The sequence below is a fragment of the Triticum aestivum genome, chromosome 1A (assembly GCF_018294505.1).
Source record: "Triticum aestivum cultivar Chinese Spring chromosome 1A, IWGSC CS RefSeq v2.1, whole genome shotgun sequence".
In the NCBI taxonomy this organism is placed as follows: Eukaryota; Viridiplantae; Streptophyta; class Magnoliopsida; order Poales; family Poaceae; genus Triticum; species Triticum aestivum.
The window spans coordinates 293,449,739-293,466,066 of NC_057794.1; the positions used below are offsets into that span (position 1 = coordinate 293,449,739).

The following is a 16,328-nucleotide window of genomic DNA, read 5'->3' on the forward strand; positions in this document are numbered from 1 at the left end:
GTTGCTTTGTTCCCCCCTTTCCCCCTTTCTATATCCGATTGCTGCGACCAGACATTGGAGCCCAGGAGCCAGACGCCACCGTCGACGACGACTACTACTACTCGGGAGGTGCCTACTACTACGTGCAGCCCGCTGTCGACGACCAGGAGTAGTTTAGGAGGACCCCAGGCAGGAGGCCTGCACCTCTTTCGATCTGTATCCCAGTTTGTGATAGCCTTCTTAAGGCAAACTTGTTTAACTTATGTCTGTACTCAGATATTGTTGCTTCCGCTGACTCGTCTATGATCGAGCTCTTGTTTTCGAGCCCTCGAGGCCCCTGGCTTGTAACATGATGCTTGTATGACTTATTTTATTTGTAGAGTTGTGTTGTGATATCTTCCCGTGAGTCCCTGATCTTGATCGTACACGTTTGCGTGTATGATTAGTGTACGATTGAATCGGGGGCGTCACCACATACCTAAGAAATAATTCCAGAGAAAATAAATTGATCCGGCCTAGTATATCTTTGGATATATCATTATCGCCATTCACCTTTTTTGTATTAATACCCACGTGGTGTACATCATCCTGATGCATGAGTGTGCTATGGCCATTAGATTGAAAATGTTGTTACTGTTGGAAGACCATATATTCATAAGAAAAATGTTACACATCTACAAAAAACAATGTGTTCTTGCTGCTGGAATCTGAACCAAATGATACACACACATTCTTGTATGGACAACAACTTAAGAAAAGAACTCTAGGTAATACTTGATGCCATAAGCATTGGTTTAGAAAGTTAACTCATGCAAAGAAATCTAGTTAATACTTGATGTCTTGTGCATAGGTTCAGAAAGTTAATTCATATCTTCAGAAGAGGAACTATCAAGCATGAAAATAGCTAGTTGTGCTAGGCTCCTCCACACGTAAGTTGACTTACAAGGTTGGACGGGGTCTGGCGGAGGAGTGCCATGGAGTGGAGCTCGGGGAGGTGCAGATCTAGATCGGGGTAGAGCAGGTCGAGGCGGGGCACCAGTGGTAGGTCGAAGTTGGAGTAGAGCCGATCAAAACAGAGGAGGGAGGCGGCTGACGGAGGCTCGACGTACAGCCTAGCGCCGCTGCCTAGCTTGGCGTCGTCTTCCTAGCTTCCTCGCGGTGATAGGGGCGGTGGAGACAGGATGGACAAATAATAGTAAACACATAAATTCAAATACGTTGTTTAAATTTATACAAGCGAGTCCACATCATAATGACATGACCTCTTAGCAATTTTATATTCTATACTTCCTTTGCAACAAACTCAAGTTAGTAGGATAAAGAGAAGTGTAGATGATAAATTTCATATATGGTGTATATTGGGAAAATAGGATTCCTCAACAAAAAAATTAAGAGAGAAAAATAGCCAATTCACTACTCACATGAGACATCTCTATGATGTACAGTGTACCACAATTATCATGCTCGAGGATTGCAACTATACAAACCCAGTAGTGTGATATCTATCTATCATCATTAAAATACAAATGTCAGTGTCAGTGATCCAAAGAATTTAAGCTCCTCTACTTACGAAAGGCTACCTGAAATCTGCAGCTTAGATGCATCACACATAATTAAATATCTCATAAATATGCATACATGTTCTATCTCAGCAAACTTAATTTGAGTAAATCAGTTTCCTTAATTAGCTCATCATGCTCACTGCGACCAAGCTGTTCTCTTTATCATGTAATCATTGTTTCTCCTCCTTTTTCTTTCCCTCCAAGGCTAATGCAAATCTAGCAAACAGTAAATGCAAATCTCCATTTCTGCACTTTCAGAAGCATCGAAGTGCTCAGCTTGATCACAAACGCCATCTTTGCCAGAATATGCCTGCATTTCTTATGATTGCAACCAACCATTCAACGATGCGACAGAGATAAGACTAAGCAAAAATTTTGATAGTGAGACAGTTAACACATTACCAGAAAAGGCATGATCTGGCTAGCGCCCCAGCCGATCAAGTGTTTGATGGCGTCGACGAAGGCGCGGTGCGCGAGCCTCCTCTTTGTCCCGGCGACCCAGCCGACATGCTACATCAACGCCGCGTAGTCAAATTTGCAGGAGACATCTCATGTTTTTCCGGATCTAATGGGCATGCTAAATCTGAACTGAATCATCTTGTCGAGAATTCCGCTATTGCCCGGTCCATCTTCTCATCCCCGAGTTATAATATTCCACAAGTACGTATGTCCAGATATTTACATTGTATAAGCACATCCATCTGACATGAGACGCCAAATTCCATAGAGAAAATAAGGTGCACACTCTTGTTATCCTTACAGCTGACAATACAGATCATGAAACTGTAAACTACCCCAATTTCCCTGCTTGAATATGAACAAATATTCAGTTCAGAACTGACAGTTCCCAATTGGGTCATGTTGTAGATCTGGGCAACATCAATGACATTCCATACCAACTGAGTACAAATCAGGGCATGAATTGCAGAAATATATCATAGGAGATGGATAGGGGGGAGAGATGGATGTTTACTCGATGGAGCAGGAGGGAGCGGCATATGCAGCAGCACCAGAAAGCTCATCCCCCCGGTAGCACCGTCAATGGCACATAGGTAGTTGGCGCCGGTAGCATGCTGCTGGCCACGGCCACCACGGCCCGCCTCTCACTCCTGCGTGCAGCACATCTTGCCGCGGTCGTCCCGCCACCGTGTCGTTCCATCAATGGCAGAGGAGGTGCTTTTGCGGCTGCTACGGCAGCTCGAGGAAGCGCGTCTCCAGGGCGAGCTTAGAAACAGGAAGGAGAAGGGACGACGAAGGCGGCGACGGCGCGCACAATCATGGCGTCCACCGGCGCTCCATCGCAGCTACCGGTGGGCGGTGTGCTCCATGGAGCCGGCGGCAGGGGCTTCGTCAAGTCTATTTATCAACGGCGTGGTACTACGACGGCGGCGGCTGCAAGGGAAGGGGGGAGGTCGGCGACTACTGCCGGGAGAGGAGGCCAGAGGAATGGAGTGCGGCGGCGGAGGAACCCTAGCGCCGGGGCTATTGCCTTCTCGTACGGCAGAAGGAGAGGACAGAGGAACTGCGGCCGCTTCGCTCGGGACAAAGGCGCTCGGGACCGAAACATTTTTTTCTCACTTACGGTCGGGCCATTGGGTTGATTCTAAAATTAGTATCACCTCGTTTATGTTATAATTTTTTTCATATAAATTGTAAAAGCGTATTATAACATATGTCCGTGCGTTGCACCGGGAGAAAAAAAATAGAACATGTTTCATGTGCCATTATGAACCATTTTATATCCAATTGTAATAAACGTCAAAGATAATGTTAAATGTTAAAATTTTCTTTTTAAAAATAGAAGGTAATGTTAACATACAAATTGGAATACTTTTTTAAGAATAGTCAACATTTTTATGAAATTTGAACATTTCTCTGAAAAAGATCAATTTTTGAACAGATGTTTTTTCTTGCAAAGAATCCATTTTTAGGGGTACTAATGTATTTAGGGGTAATAGCATTTTTCTGTATAATATAATTTTGAAAATGTTTTTATATATATTTTTCTGCAACTGATTTTTGCACAACCTGCTTCATTTGCCAGCGTGCATCATTTTTTATATCTAGTTTTCATAAACATCGACGATAAGGTTAAACATTAAAATTTTCTTTTTTAATAAAAGTTAACATTTGCATAAAATTGAAATACTTTCCAAGGAAGAGTTAAATTTTTATGAATTTTTAACATTTCTTTAAAAAAAATTTGAACAGATGTTTTTTTGGACGTTTTATGGATTTTTTGGGCTTGGCAAACACGCACGCTCTCAGAAAAAATACACTGTCATTGCGACACAAATTGCACCCATTGTCTCTGTTCCCGTTCCCTTCACTATCCCTAGTCGCCGCCGATGCCACCGATCCCCCACTCCCCTCGTCTCTCCCCTCGAACCCTCTCCTTCCCCTCGCGTCGTCTAACAGACACACAACACACAAAGGAGCGAGCGCCCGTTGCCCTGATCCCTCCAGCCCCGCGGCCCTCGGGCGCCACTCCGACCGAAGAGTACTGCCACGCCGGTGACGAACCCTCTACGCCGCCTCCTCGTTCTTCTCGTGCCCCTGTCCTTTCCCTCACGCCTCCTCTGCATTTGTGCGCCGGGCAAGCGCAAGGCCGCCGTCGACCCGAGCCGCTCCGGCGAAAAATAGTACTCCCTCCGTTCCAAAATATCTGTCGCTAGCGGTAAATGTACAGAAAAATGGGAAGTTTTTGGGACTGAACACAACCAGCAGTCAAGATAATCATCAGTTCTCATCGTCGCATCGCCCACTCAACTCGCATCCACCCGCACCCCCCCCCCCCCCCCCCCCCCCCGAACTTCTCCTCCGTCCCAGCGCCGGCACGACGCCGCATGCCCCGGCAGAGCGAGCGCTGCTGCCATCGCATATGCCCGTCGAGCGCCGCTTCATCCTACGCATTCGGCCGCCGTTGCCCCCGACGCATCTGCCTGGCTCCAAAAATGCTCATTTTTTGGGTCCAAATTGGCTGATCTGGCGGCGGTGCTGGATCCGGTAGCGGCGAAGGCGGCCAGCGGGGAGGAGCAGGTCCTCCATGGCGGGCGGTGGCACGGAAGCGGGCGGTGAGGCAGCTCGGTGACCGGACGGCCCTCTTCCTCGCCGTTCCCTTCAAAAGACCCCCCCCCCCCCCCCCCCCCAAATCCCCTTAGAGAGTGCACTGACAGATAGATGGAGTAATTTCGCCTTAATCCGTGGTGCTTCCCTTTCTCGACTTAATCTGTGGTGGTTCCAAATCCTCCTAAGAGTAATTGATGCCCAACATTCTCCGTCTCATTTTCATTGCTGCTTCTCTGGCCGCAGCGTTCTGCGTCTCCTCGATGAGTAATCAATCCATGTTCAGAGGTAATTAGGAGTGCAGTATTTTTTGCTAGTTCCTCATTGCTACAATTACTCCTGATTGTGACCCAGCTTCCAAGTTTCAGTCATTATTTCTGGAACTTTCTGTAATTCGAGTACTATGATGATGTTTATCTTCTTAAGAACAAAGGAACAAGTGTGGGAGGATGATATCTCTGATGCTTGTTGTACTTCAATATTCTAAACCATTGTTTAACTTCTTGGAGTAAATTCAGTGTTTAAACATTTTATTCTTGGCCACAGCAATAATTATGTGAGTGTACTGTAATCCAAGAGATTGTTCTTCATTCTTCTTGCAGGTAATCTTTCCCTAATAATAAAGTACGGATTGACTCCGTGGGTTCATCGTCACAATACGCTTCTTCCTATTAATTTATGCTTTCAGTTTTTCTCATCAACACGTCTATATTTATTTTCTATATACAAGGTGGTACTAATCGCCGGTAATTTGTAGAAAAGCCCCTCGCTTTTTATAGAATCAACCCGCAGTCTGTATAGAGTCAACCAGGAAGAGAAAAAATCCCACGATGTCCGTCTCCCACACACGATGCAGAGCAGTTGATTTTCTCTATAAAATCCGACATCGCTACTTCAAAATTAATTTCATCAGTTCATATACGTGCGCCTTGATGATTCTAACAAGAGGCAATGGAAATCAGCGGAGCAACGAATCCAGAGAGGTGTGCAGCGAAGGAACCCAACGGAACCCAGAGAGATGTGGAAGAAATTGGGATGATGCTGATAGAAATTGGCCCGCTAGCAAAGGGAAGGGCCTGCTCCGGGAAAAGGAGAGGTCGGACGGAGGGGAGCAACCCTGGCCTTGCTCGTCCACGAGCTTCGTGGTGGGGCGGCGTTGTGGCCCTCGTCAGCCGATGGCAGCGGCTATGGCGCCTCCATGGCGCAAGCAGTGGAGCCGAAAGCAGCGGCTACGCCGCCTCCACGACGCAAGTAGGGGGGAGGCGAAGCGGGCGCGCGAGGAGGCGAAGGGCGCAGTAGGAGAGGATGGAGCGGTGGAGGCTGTGCTCGCCGGCAACGGGCCCTGGCCGGCCGGCCGCCAGATCTTGGCTACCAACGGAGCCACTGCACACCGCGGCAGCGCGGCCCTGCAGCCCCCATCGCCACCAGCCACCTCCACAGGTTGGAGAGGGGCTACACCACCACGACACGCGGGGGGAGGGGAGGAGGGGGCGTGGCGGGATCACGGCCAGCGGGCGCATCCGTGGGGGGAGGTCGGGATGGACTTGCCTTGGCGAGGGCAGGAAAAGGAGGAGAAATGGAACGGACAGTTGATAAAGTGCGTGGGAGAGAGACAAGGATGATAAGGTTGGAAGGGGACAACGGTGCATGAGGATCCCGATTAATATTTTCAACAGAAGAATCCCGATTGTGTTAGATCTTTCTCATAGCAGTACATGCATTTGTATGCTTCTCCAAATCTACATGCACACAATTTTTCTTCTTCTTGAAGTTGGATTTGCATCCGTTTGTACTTTTTTAACGTATACTCATACTGACTACATAGGCCAACACACACGGCGGAAACATATATGCCTGGACACCCAATAAAATAAAGTAGATTTTCTCGCCTTAAGATGGATAACATTCAAACGTATTGTGATTGTGTGAGTATTGAGATCACAACGAGAATAGGGAGGAGGATAAGTAGCAACACAGATGGGACGCCATGCGTTGAAATAAAGGACGGACATATTGTGGTCTCGAGTCATAATTATTGTGTTAGGAGAGTGTGGTATTTTTCCCGTTGCAACGCACCGGCTCTCTTCTCAAACCTGACCATGTAGTGTAGTGACCAGTAGTAGTAATGTGGTGATTATCCAGTAGTAACAGATGCATGTAAATGTTCAGTTAAAGCAGCTTATAGCCTTGGGAATGTGCTTATTCAGATCACACAATAAGGAAAAAAGAACACTACCATTAAGGAATGCTACAGAAATGGCAGTGATACTGAAGGATCTGCTTATTCGGATAAGAATTCCAATTCCAAAAGAAAAACCCCTTTCAAAAAAGGGGAGTAGGATTAGGGCAAATAAAAAGGAAGGGAGGAGTACACCTTGCTCCTGATCCAGAACATTAAAGGGACTGATAATGACCAGGTGAGATAGGATTCGGGAACGTGATGCCTTGATCGTTTTCTGACTGGATCCGGAGGCCGGAGCACTGTTTGCTTTCCATGTTCAGTGTTCATGCTCGCTCTATCATTGGGGTTTATGGCCGTATGTACAAAGACATCATTATTTTCTTCATTTCTTTTTGGCATCAGATTATCAGAAGCATCTCCCACTCCCATGAATGTTGTTTCTTTTCTCTTATTTTCCTTTCCTGCTTGATAACATCAGTACTACATAAAAATATGACTATTTGCTTGTTTGTAGTGACTTTCATGCATTACATTAATGCATAGACATCTTAGGCAAAGAATGTTTAATTCAGCAGTGTAGCAGCATTAGCTTGCTCCGCCGTATGCCGTATGCTCCGTTGTATACCAGGAGTACATGTTTATGGTCTTGCTGCATTAGTCTAACTTCAGTTGGAATGGCAGGATATATATGCATGATCCATGAATCAAAACATGACATTTGTTGATCATCTGGAAATAAAGTACCATACCAAAATAATCTGTTTCAACTTGAGCATTTGCTCCTTGAAATAATCATGTCAAAAGCACAGAAAAATGCACTTTCATCAGTATCACCTTAATTGTGACTTTCTTCATGTTCTTGTTCTTTCAGCAGTATTCTTCAGATTCTTGCTCATGGGGTTCTTGTTCTGCAGGTTCTGCCGGACAAGGAGCTCGGAGAGGCGCTGGAGGAGGTAGAGAATTTGATAAAAAAAACAGGGCAGCAGCAGCATTTCAGTTTGGGAAGGTTAGACTGCTGGAGTTGAAGCAGTTGTGGATTTCTTCAAGGCAAAAATAGAGCATTTCCACTTAGTGAGATGAAAAGGGTTAGCTTTCAGGCTTTGTTCCAGCATGCTTTTGATTCGTCACACCTGAGCACTAATTATTACCTGCCTGCACTACTCCCTCTCCGTGTGTAGTGACATATTAGAAATTCTAAAAAGACTTCATGTGTGGGTTAAATGTGTGCTCGGTGCGTTAGGTCCTGCTTGTTTTAATTTGAACAAGAAACCAACCCTGTACTGCTGGTAGTCCTAAGCACACTTGATTTTTTGGGTCGAAACTGTAAATTAGTACGTTGTTGCTCATGGGGTTCTTGTTCTGCAGGTTCTGCCGGACAAGGAGCTCGGAGAGGCGCTGGAGGAGGTAGAGAATTTGATAAAAAAAACAGGGCAGCAGCAGCATTTCAGTTTGGGAAGGTTAGACTGCTGGAGTTGAAGCAGTTGTGGATTTCTTCAAGGCAAAAATAGAGCATTTCCACTTAGTGAGATGAAAAGGGTTAGCTTTCAGGCTTTGTTCCAGCATGCTTTTGATTCGTCACACCTGAGCACTAATTATTACCTGCCTGCACTACTCCCTCTCCGTGTGTAGTGACATATTAGAAATTCTAAAAAGACTTCATGTGTGGGTTAAATGTGTGCTCGGTGCGTTAGGTCCTGCTTGTTTTAATTTGAACAAGAAACCAACCCTGTACTGCTGGTAGTCCTAAGCACACTTGATTTTTTGGGTCGAAACTGTAAATTAGTACGTTGTTGGCCCTGCTGCACAGCATAGCAGGAGAGCCCGGCCCACCTTCAATGTGCGCATGATCTAGGGCCCCTTCCAATTTCATTGTTCCTCCTGTGAACATGCCTTCCTTTATAATCCGGCTTTCCTTCCTTTAATCCTCCCTTCAATTTCATTGTTCCTCCTTTGATTATGCCTTCCTTTAAATCCGGCTTTCCTTCCTTTAATCCTTCCTTCCTTATTCTCAAGTCAGAGACTTTCTTATTCCTTGCACGCTTAGTCTCTTACACCCTTCACTCCTTAATTCCCGAGACAGCTCCTTGACGCCGAGAAAACTAAAAAGCGTATATAAATTGGGAGGATTTAATGTAAAGGGGCAAGGTGGGACTATTCTGTACAAGAGTAATTTTCTAGCCTTGCCCAGGCCTTTGACCCTTTTGTTTTGTGGGTTGTGGTCGCTGGCTCAGTTGGGCTGGGCTTGTGCCTTTAAACTCGGTGATGGATAAACGAAACCAGATCGGCCAGTGACGTACGGGCAGACAACGAAACGTTTTTATAGTGATTATTATTATTATTATTATTACTAGGACATAGGCCCGTGCGTTGCAATGGGAGATCAAAACCTTGACTCATATCCTCTATTTCAACATGGCACCCCACCCGTGTTGTTGCATATCCTCATTCACGTCCTCTTTCTCTTTGTAAATGTACAACAAGGAGATGAGTCCGCATATGCCCCTGCATTGCAATGGAATAAAAAAATCACACGCCCCTAACCCTTATAAGCATGGCTCGAGACGACCCTTCCACAAACCCTACACGTGTCGACATCCTCTATTTTAACAAGACACCCAATCTGTGCCGTTGTTTATCTTCCTTCCCGGCCTCACAGAATATGGCCACAACAAATTTATGCCAATAGAATGGATGCAATATATTTTATACTATCTAATTATTTTCTATGCAAAACAAACTTATTTACATCTACATTAATGGTAAAGATATTCTCAAAAGACATGCATTTTTGGACTGGGCTTCTCGATTACCATCAACGTTTTAAATGTGGGTTCTTTATCATCATTCCTGGAGATGACTTTGATACACAAATTATGATATCAATGATCACTTGCTTGGAGATGTCGCCCTCAAACCAGTAGCTTTCTTTAGCATTCATCTCGTGAACTTGATGCTATCTATCACATTCTCAGGAACGATGGCATTGCTTATCAATTTGAGAATATAATCAGTTTTAGTTGTACAAATTCAGACCATCCTTCTATGATTTCCTTCACAACTTTCAGGTAAAAGGATTTTAATGCACACTGTATCATGCATATGAGTTGAATAAAATTTTGCGCTGCAATGTGCCTTCCTTGTGAAAAAAATGTGACATGTAATGCGACATCACCGTTGAAAAACATGATCCTTATGTACACTTTTTGTTCATAAGAGGAAAGAGTGAAAATATCACATAATCGGTTTTAGTGTTATCCTAATTTCTAACATTACGTCAAAAAGTGTATATAATTCTATTACCCTTATTTATATATGTACATTTTTTGTTAGGCTGCATATTAATTTTTGATGAAAATCAATGCTATCAATGAAATAAAGTTTTGTGATAAATTGAGTCCGCAAACTTAGGTGTCTCCATAATGAAAAGCTAGGAGTCCGCAATATTTTCATTTGATCGAGGTTTCATTTTATCCATTTGCTTCGTACGACCATAATTTCCTTTAATTACAAGAGATGGCATGGTCTTCCCTTCCAGCCCCCATTTCACGCGAGTTAACTGATATTCACACCGCAACTTTTTTATTGTGTCCTTTTCTTTTTTTCTTTCTTATATTACGAAATTCCTTTGCTTTCAAGGTTAAATAGGACCCACACTTCAGGCTCTGTTCGTTATTCTTGATGTCTTTTTATTCTGTGACAACTCGTGGGCTATATAAGCTGGTAAAATATCATGTAAAAAAGCGAGGTGGTACTGTTTAAATGCATAATGAGCGGTGTAGTTAACATAAACAGGAGCTAGCTTAGCTGGTTGTAGCCTGAAGGAAGCAAATAGCAGGTCGTGGGCTCAATCCTTTGTGCAAGTGGCAATTTTTTGCGAATCCTTCTTCTAAACACAAGAGCAGGCCCATGGCCCAGTACATTTGTGACGTATACCAACAAAAGGCCCAGAGCAGCGCTGGCGCACATAGACCAAAAAAGCAGCGGTAAGGTATATGAATCTGTTTTGTAGCAAAAAATAGTACCACCTCGGATACAGTAAAAAAATATAAAATCACCTAAACGGGACGAAACCAAGAATATCATCTTGCTTTAATAGTAGGTATAGATAGACAGCTACGTACGACCATAGCCCTTTTATTATTATTAGGAAAAGATAATACCACCTCGGGTATATGTTTTAGATTCAAACTGAAAGCGTAAATTCACAGAAAGAAGCGTATTGTGACGGTGAACCCACGGAGTCAATCCGTACTTTATTATTAAGGAAAGATTATATAATACTAGTATATAAAAAATGCCCGTGCGTTGCACCGGGCGAAAAAAAAGCACAACCTGCTACATGTGTCATTGTGCACCATTATTTATATCTAATTTTAATAAACGTCGATCGTATGGTTAAATGTGGAAACTTCCTTATTTTTAATAAAACTTAATGCTTTCATAAAACAGAACAACCTTTTAAGAATAATTAATGTTTTAATGAAAATTTGAACATTTATGTCAAAACCTGAACAGATTTTTTTGAAAAAAAATGTTTTCTTGTTTTACACTTCTAAATGTTTACTTGGGAATTTTTAAGTGTGCATTTCTAAATGGTTATTTTTTAGTAAAAATGTAAGATTTTTTGGGAAATTTTAAAGTTTTTTAAGTGTGAACATATTTTTTTGAAACAAAAATAGTGTAAGTATGTATAAAACTTTGAACATTTTTAAGCTATATTTATTGTGTTAAGGTTTTTTACAGCATAGTTTTTTAGTGCGTTTTTTTGGGGGGAAGTTTTACAGATAGTTGGTTGTTTGGTTGGGAAGAGTTTATTAATGTCTTTAACTATTTTGGTTCGGCCCAAACAAAGCACTTGACATAGACAGAAGATGTTTTTCTTGAGAAGAATTATTTTCTCATGTATTACTTTCTTAGAGTAGTTGGTTGCAGTTCAGTGAAAGTGAACACAACCTTGAAGAAAAGCATCTCGCAACTTTCCCATGCTTCTGATATTGCTCAACTCTGCTGCTGCATAGCAAGTATACTGGAAGAAGGGACGAGAGATAAATAGCAGGCCTTCTTTGCTTTGAAGCAGCACATCTCATATGTGTTGCTCCTGAAGCTTATCGGAGGATATGCATTGCGTATTCATTATCATGTTCAGTTCGTGCGAACGATTTAATTAAATCTTCTTACCCCTCAACAAAAATAAAAGTAAGCCTCCAGCCGTTGGATTGTTCATCGAATATTTCAGATTGTGCAAAGATAAAATCAACATTGTATTGTATCAAACAGGGAACAAACAGAATAGGTTGTTGCCACCACCATAGGCAGCACACGGCTGACACATAAATATATTTGGTATTATATATGATGCAAAACTAATCTCGAGCACTGATTTACTCATTGACACAAAACTGACTAAAAGATCAGTCCTAGCTTTTTGTTCATTTACAGACTGAAGTCTAGCAATCTCAATTCCATAGCTAAGCGATGATGCACTTGCGACCGAGCAAGTGAGCAAAACCCCTCAAGTTGTGACTATCATCGCTGACATGTATGCACCATACACACACCCCTTCCACTTGTCTCACTCATCCATGTCTCCGGGTTCACTCTTAGCTTATCATAACTCAGATCCCATCTGTTATTGTGCACAACTTCTAACTTTGGTGACCTTCTTTGTCGAGGTTACTATCATCAACCTTTTCTTCCTCTCATCAATGGATCGCGTAATGGTACGACTATAAATTCAGGGCAAACATCCCATCAGCAAAATTAAAGCTATCCAGGTTTACCATTGTAGAATCCAAATAGTCAGGACAAATTGCAGGATTGCCCACAGCTGGTGTTTATCATGCTCTTTTCTTTGTGTAGAACACCTAGGTGAGAATAAACAGGTGTAGAAACTCGAGAATACATACGCAAACGACATACCTTTTTCTTCTAATTGCAGATGCACAAATCGGAAGGAAATATTGAAAACAAAACTATTAAACCTATTGTAAAGTCACTATATAAGTACAGAAGAACATATGCCTTGACAGGAAATTGCACTTGTATACTATTATTCAAGAAATTGTCACATAGAGAAACTAATCAGACCATTAGGTAGTTAATTTTGAGTGAAAAAAACACAGATCTCATCATGATATGCTCGTGGCATGAAGCACTCAACGGTTTCTCCTGAACATGCTTGTTGTGGCTAACTCATCTAAAAGTGGAATATGAGTAACACTTTGTAGGCACAAACTTATTGTGGTAACTAAATTGGTTTATCTTCCTCTCTCTTGTGTCGTCAACTAACAATAATCATAACCTAGTTAGACATTTATAGAACAAGGCAAATACAGAAGAGATGGATTAATTTCTGATCAATGGGATGTATGCTCTTGATATAATTGGAAAAAATGGATCTCAGATCGATAAGATGTATGCTCTTAGAATTATTGAAACCACCATGTGCACTTTGGTAATAAATCTGGGCTCTATGCAAACAACAAAATTTCTCCTATTATTTTGTTGATATAAATCTAGGCTCTGTGTGCATCATTGTGATGCAAAGGCCAGTGACTCGCCTCACTTTTTTTAAATAACATGATTGCTCCTATTTTCAGTAGGCAACATCTGTGCTGCTACATAACTAAGTGAACTTCTATGAAAAAATAGTGGAGGGCCGCTCACCGGACGGCACACCTTTTTGTGCATCGCTCCAGTGCTTCAAGACATAATATGACTTTTAGACTAAATGGACATGCAACTTTGTTTTCATCAAGGAACTGAATGATGTCAATTATAGACCGCAAGTTTCTCAAGTTCAAGAACAACCAACACCAAGGGAGTTCAGCAAAGAATCTATGACATTACCAAAAGATCAGACCTAGCTTTTTCAAGCAGAACAAATACGAATTTACAGTAAAAAGGTTCAGTACAGGACCATATTCTTAACATGCAATGAAAGTTTCTTGCCTATTTCAATTCTTTTGATCTAGTTTATCTTTGTAAAGAGCATGTCTTCCTCTTTTGTCATTCTTGAGATGGATATTGTGATTCAACAAAAGGAGCATCACAAATATTTCTACCAAAATATGAATCTTTCAGGCTCGAATCAAACAGGGAGCAAACAGGACTTCTTCGTGAACTTACCTGTTCATGGAGTTGAATCAAAAAGAGAGAAAACAGGGAATCAAACTGAAGTGTAGCATCTCAAATATTTACAATCACTGAAAACTATCTACCCAATTATGAATGGTTCATACCAGACCAAGGAGAACTGTACTTTTTATGACTGTAGATGAAAATTTTACAGAATAATTTGGGAAAAGCTGGCACATACCTCAGGTGTAGCACGTTCGGACAGCGGATGTTGTTCCGCCTCAGGTCAGGTGTAGCAGGCTCGGACGGCGGAGGTTCTTCCGGCTAATTCGGCGCGATATTGGACGGTTCTTCGAAAGTTGTGATGCGAGGTGATTTACTGGGGATTTCCGTCAAGGGCTCGGTCTTATGGCATCCAAATCCCTGTGGAGTTCGGGCTGGGCACTCCGTCTTGGAGAAGTTGTCCCGCACGAACACGGACACCGACTTCGATGCAAATTGGAGATAGACGGCAGCAGGAGGTTGGAGGTAGAGGAGGCTGTGGTGGCGCCGGAGAAGATTGGGGGCGGACGGGGAGGGGAAGAGCAACAGGGCGGCGGCAAGTCGGTGAGGAAGACCAGCCGCGCGTGGCGGCGGCGGCGCCGCCGGTGCCGTCGAGTAGAGGTGTGCTTGTGTATTTTTTTGGGCCAACTGCTCGCTCGTGTGTCCAGACGGGTTTTGCCCAAGCCCATTAGATAGTAACGGCCCAAGTGCAACAGCCCGTGAACGAAGGAGCATTTTAAGGAATTTTAACGAAATTTTAGTGGGTACGTAAGCCAGAAACATATATAAAGAGTAGCAGGCCCAGATCGGCTAGCGCGCAGGCCGCCGGCTATTTTTTGTGATCCCAAATTAATACCACCTCGTTTATATTACTATTTTGTCTATTGTCTATATACAAATGTAAAAGCGTAGTATGACATAAAAAGAAAGCGTATTGTGACGGTGAACCCACGGAGTCAATCCGTGCTATATATATATATATATATATATATATATATATATATATATATATATATATATATATATATATATATATATATATATAGGGAAAATCCATCCTACCACCTGGGGGTAGTTACCCCACATATCTCATATACTACCATGTGGTAGTATATATTCTACTTTAACATTTTAAGTATGTTCATATAATATGTATAAGATACTCCAAAGTGAGTTACATGAAAAAATTGCAAGTTGACCCATGATTTTTATTATATTTGTGAAATACGTACATATTTATACGTAAAAAGGAGCATACTCAAAATATGATACATACTACCAAAAAAGTAGTATATATAGTACCTAAACATTCTTATATACTACATAGTACGCATACATACTCTCCGATTTGATAGATACTACATACAATATACAAAACTCAAGTGGTGGTAACTACCACTGGTGGTAGATAAAATTTGTCATATATATATATATATATATATATATGAGAATCTGATTTCTGAGGCAGACTTGTGTTCTGACTGATTCTTGCTAATGACCAAACTGTTGCGGGTCTGTGCTTGGGATACATTGCCATATGCTGTCAATTCATAGTGTAATATCTTGCACCAATGTTGTACTGAGGGAGGTTGGATGGCTTATGATGGAAGCCATCGAGAGTATCTTGCTGAGGAAGAATGGGTATCATGCTTCAGAAGCTTCCCCCCTTAAAGACTTGTTGGGGAAAACTCGGTACCTTATGCCGAAAGCTTTTGCGGTTGCTTACTGAAGAAGACAGAGTATCTTGCACGGGAAGTCATCCATGTATCATACTTAGGAAGATAGATGAACCTTGCATCGGAAGATTCTCTAGTAGCTTGCGAGGAAAGACTGGGTTGCTTACACCAGAAGCTTCTCATTGTGATATGCAGAGCGATTACCACATACACATACCATCTTAATATTTCTGTTGTTGATTACTTGTATGCAACTGGGTTTGCTGGACTATCCTCCTTTCTGAGTATTGAATACATGGCACATTCTCGCTTGCTTCCAGGTATATCTTGTTTCAAAATCATCCTCAACGAAGAATCAAATCTTGCATTTGACCCATACCTTTGACTGATAACATACTTCGATCTGGCACACAATTCATCTTATTGCTGATTTGATCATCACTGCTATGAAGAGTGTACACTAAGGGAGACTTGCTTATCCATATTGTTGTGAAGAGTGCACACTAATGCAAACTTGATACTGACAGTCCATCCAGGATTTCTTTGGCATTCATACGATACATTCCCAATTTCACTGCAGTCTGCTGATGATTCCATTCTGTTTAGCTGAGTTTCCAAATATTTTAATTCCTTACTGATTCCTTGGGTCCGGTGTCGGTTGACGAGCAACTTTAATGAGGGGAAAATATGTAACACCGAAGGCCCAAAGAAAGAAACAAAAGAAACGACGAAAACAAAAGCACA

The 16,328-nt window shown here is 42.4% G+C and overlaps 2 long non-coding RNA genes across 2 annotated transcripts; both read right to left on the bottom strand.

Annotated features, from left to right (window-relative positions):
- Nucleotides 1-1,367: 1,367 nt before the first annotated feature.
- Nucleotides 1,368-3,122, bottom strand: LOC123046580 (uncharacterized). The gene is made up of 2 exons (XR_006422426.1): nucleotides 1,944-3,122; nucleotides 1,368-1,859 (listed from the first exon to the last, which is right to left on the bottom strand). It is a non-coding gene; the product is annotated as an uncharacterized lncRNA (long non-coding RNA).
- Nucleotides 3,123-12,058: 8,936 nt separating this feature from the next.
- On the bottom strand, nucleotides 12,059-14,557 carry LOC123046581 (uncharacterized). Its single transcript, XR_006422445.1, has 2 exons — nucleotides 14,108-14,557; nucleotides 12,059-12,515 (listed from the first exon to the last, which is right to left on the bottom strand). It is a non-coding gene; the product is annotated as an uncharacterized lncRNA (long non-coding RNA).
- Nucleotides 14,558-16,328: the final 1,771 nt, after the last annotated feature.